The sequence below is a fragment of the Schistocerca piceifrons genome, chromosome 7, assembly GCF_021461385.2.
Source record: "Schistocerca piceifrons isolate TAMUIC-IGC-003096 chromosome 7, iqSchPice1.1, whole genome shotgun sequence".
Taxonomy (NCBI): domain Eukaryota; kingdom Metazoa; phylum Arthropoda; class Insecta; order Orthoptera; family Acrididae; genus Schistocerca; species Schistocerca piceifrons.
In genome coordinates, this window is record NC_060144.1 from 115,645,293 (window position 1) to 115,649,789 (window position 4,497).

The 4,497-nt window shown below is 42.7% G+C and overlaps 1 pseudogene; it reads right to left on the bottom strand.

Moving 5' to 3' along the window:
• Positions 1-3,477: 3,477 nt before the first annotated feature.
• On the bottom strand, positions 3,478-3,594 carry LOC124709309 (annotated as a pseudogene).
• Between the last annotated feature and the right edge of the window lie 903 nt (positions 3,595-4,497).

Here is a 4,497-nt window from a genome sequence, read left to right on the forward strand (position 1 = left end):
CTTCCGCCTTTAGGGGAAGTTTCCCACCCCAAGGGCAAGAGAGTGCCCTGAACGTCTATCCGCTCCTCCGCCCTGTTTGACAAGGCCGTTAGCAAAATCAGGGTGACTTCTTATGCCAATGCTGATTATCAATGAAAGTTAAAGCGGCGGCGGGTTTCGAACCCGGAACTATTACTAATCAAAGACGGTACCCCTATACAACGATCCTAGTGAACGGCATTCGCTCATCAAAAGCGTCTCCAACCACTAAGTATTCTAATTACCGTATGGCGTCAATGATCTGGTGTCCTTCACTAAAAGGACGGGAGAGGGAATTGCTGCTAGCCACGTCATGGAGCATCACACTGTAATGGTGTAAATTGTGTACGGAACAAACATTCATAAAGAGCGTTCTACAGGTAATGACTCGTAACCCGTTTTATATAAATATCCGAGAGCACATTACGCACATCTCTTGATTTGACCCATTTAAACATGTTGCAAGCAGCAACATTCTCTTTCTCGCTGAATCCGTAGTCTTCAAGACATATTGAGAAAGTAAGAGCTCTATCACATTTTTTCTGATTTGTGAGCACAGTTGTGTTCCTGAATGAAGCAGAGCGGTGCAGTCACTGTTCTTCATTAACAGCTTTCAAATTCCGATAAGTAAAGCAGAAATCCTGGTATTTACGACCATACTTTTCACAATACACCCACTACCATTGCTCCGATTCACTATTAGAATTACGGCATTGCTACTCTTCGACCTAGTCTCCAACAGCGTCATCTTATTCACAGACATCCCGCATACTTGAAGCTGAATAACTGAATGACGGTAGAATCTTACTGGTTATTCAGTGACGTACAGCCGATGCACTGGAGGGACAAACATAGGTCTATTTCTCGTTTGGAATAAAGCATGCTTTGCATTCAAGCCTGTACGAGGTTTTTACGTAACATAGTACTCCTTTTGAAAATTCTGCTTCCACACATATTTTGTAGGATCTTAACAGACACATGTTAAACATGTATCATTAAGTCAGCGTTTCTCGCACATGTACCAAACAAAATCTTTGTACGACACTCTAATAGCCTCTTTTTTTCGTGACAGACTTGTTTTGCCTGCTCCCACAGATCGATCTCGGAGTGTTCCTCCTCCAAAGTATTAAACAGGTATGGTACTTGGCAAGAGGAATTTGAAATGTGCTTACACTCGATACAGAATGATTTTGGGATAACATTTTGCTACGTAAACGTTTCTGTACCCATTTGCTTGGTCCCTGAAAATTAACATCAAATGGACGTACTTTTGTATACTGTACCGGCAGTGATGTCTTAGTCGAGAAATCTGCATGATCTGGGTGTTAGGTCTGCGGTAGTTTTTGCGTGTAAACATGGCATAAGGCTCAAATGCACTAACACAAAATCTAACTTGGTGGTCGGAATATATAACACGCCATTATGTTGGCTGGATTTAGAAACACTATGGAATTATCAAAAATACGAAAAAGTTTCGTGGAAGTGATGAAATTGAGAAAATAAAACGCGCGAGGGCTCTTTTATTGTAATTACACCTTTTATTCCTTTATGTGCCGGAACCGTTTTGTTACTAGGCTTTGCAAAACGATATCCACCTGGTACGAGTGCGGACAGAACACAATTTTTCGGGCACTATACATTTATAAATAGTAATAGGACATGTGTATGTGTTGGAGTGTAAAGTTACTGTGCTCAGTGTTCGGACATGTCATCAGACGATTGTGGGAAGTGATCAGACTACTATTCCCGTAGAAGATTACGCATGTCTAGTCGTAAGAGGAGGATATATTTGACGTGGGGAATTGTGATCTCAACGCATTCAGAAGTATATCCGACCATAAGGGGTGATAGATTCATTTCGTAGGCGCTTCAGTCTGGAACCGCACGACCGCTACGGGCATGCATGTATGTGTGTGCTGTCCTTTAGCTAGGTTAAAGTAGTTCTAAGTTCTAGGGGACTGATGACCTCAGATGTTAAGTCCCATAGTGCTCAGAGCCATTTGAACCATCTGAAGATTCATTTCGTAAACAGCTGCACAACAAAGCAGTGCAAGAATTCAATTGGATCTGTTGTAGCGTACATATATGGCTGGCAATACGGCTGTAACAAAACGATACACGGAACATCCTCTCATCGACTTCCCTAAACAGATCCTTACATTTTCTTTTATCGCACTATCGATTGCGATGTTTATTACAGTATACCAACCCACATCAGTGATATCTTTCCAACCCTGGGAGCGCTGTTGATTATCACATATTGCCGGGCGCCAGTACTTTACAACACTTGTTTGCGAGAGTCTTGGCGGGATGTTGACTGAAAATAACTGAAGTCTATTCTCGAATCTGATTGGTTGGAAGACTAAAATGTCAAATAATTTCCTAGTGTTGAGAAGAATCGAGACACCTAGCCGATGTGGGTGTGGACACACCATTTTCTTCGGACGCTGTACACATATAAACTGTAATCGGATATGTGTATGAGTTGTAGTGTAAAGTTACTGTAGTCAGCATTCCGACATGTGCAAAGAAAATGGCAACGTCAAGTCGTAATGGAGGTGCAGATTTGACGTGGAAAATTGCGACTTCAGCGCATCGACAGTCATCAGGGGGATATAAGATTTTCGGTGGAAAATTATGTACAGTCCATAAGAAAGATATAGATTTACATGGGAAATTGGTATCTCCGGAGCCACTGGAGGCAGTATTTCCCACACTTCTCTCATAGTCGAAAGTCACTAGATCGGCGCTACTATCGTAATATGTACTTGTAATTACAACGATAAGTATGTGTCTGATTTCCTAGGACGACTATACCACTAGAGAGAGAGGAGTTTCTCAGATATCAAATATCAAAGAGTTGCTGCCACCCGATGTTTCGTTCGGGAATTAGCACGACCTCCGATCTGTGTATTGCATGCACTGGCCCTGTGTGTGGGCCTCTTTCATGACCTGCGCACATGGAAACATGCGAGGCGATTAGTGCGGCTGCGCTGCCGTCGGTGCGAATACGCAATCGTAATTTTTTTTAACATATAATTATGTGCAGTGAGTTATATTGAAGCTGGAAAAAATCGATCTATTTAATTACATCTTTTCGACGTATTTTACACGAACAGCACCTTCCAGACAATGATCAGCTTTTCCCGCCCAATAAATGAAAGATCCAACCCACGGAAACTGAAATTTATAAATAAACAATATACGCTCTGGAATGTAGTTGAATTTCCTGTTATGAGACCCTTCCAGCCGAACAAAGCACTCCGTCTTCAGGCCAAAAGTGGCCCATCGGGACCATCCTACCGCCGTGTCATCCTCAGTTGAGGATGCGGATAGGAGGAGCATGTGGTTAGCACACCGCTCTCCCGGTCATTATGATGGTTTTCTTTGACCAGAGCCGCTACTATTCGGTCGAGTAGCTCCTCATTGGCATCACGAGGCTGAGTGCACCCCGAAAAATGGCAACAGCACATGGCGGCTGGATGGTCACCCATCCAAGTGCCGGCCACGCCCGACAGCGCTTAACTTCGGTGATCTCACGGGAACCGGTGTATCCACTGCGGCAAGACCGTTGCCTTCCAGTCCAACAGCTCAGCGATTTTTCCCGCCGATTTTTTCTGAGAGGGTTGGGGAGGGATGGTGTGCGATGGATGGAACGTCCTCTGGGGGGTGGGGGGGGAACAAGACAACAACAACACTTCCAATGAGCAGTAGTGTAATTACAGAATTAGTTAATTAGGACATGTAATTGCTGGACAGGGTAATACTCGCACCTTCCACACCAACAGCTCTGCACAGACTGAGCGATTTTCCAGTCAAATTTTTTTGGGTATGGCTTGGGGGAGGGGAGGGATGGGTTGTGGAATTCCCCAGGATGGAGTAATTAACTGATCAGTTTAATTAACTAGTCAATTAATTTGATATCAAAAGCATCTGTGTGTATATGACACCCTAAACAAAATCAAAGCATCCACGTCTTATAATATTTCCGGAATTTGTATAGTAATATAGCAGTGTCAGGCGTTCATATTCTGGATCCGCTATAATGAAACAGAAGCTTCCCAAACATTCATGGAGTCCCATCAAATTCTACAAACACTCTTGGTATCTGATGCGTCTGAAATGGTCACAAATTTAATACGATGTATTACGAGGAGTTGAGATGCAACCTAATTTTAGTTAACTAACAAACGATCATAAATAAGGCATTTTCGTCCAACAAAGCGTCTAATATCTGATTTCAGACTTAACACGTGACTTCTCGATTCACGACTAAAGCAAGTTATTCATTGGTCGATTACTATCAAAACAATTTAACTGCTAAGCGAAGGTTGGGCAATATACTGGTGAAATACCGTGAAATGGCAACGATAACCTGGAAGGCAAATTTTCCTGTAGTGCTTGCGTCCTTAGACTTTGAAATCACTTCCAATCAAGTAAGTAAATCTTATACACATAAAAAAAAAGTTTTCCATCACC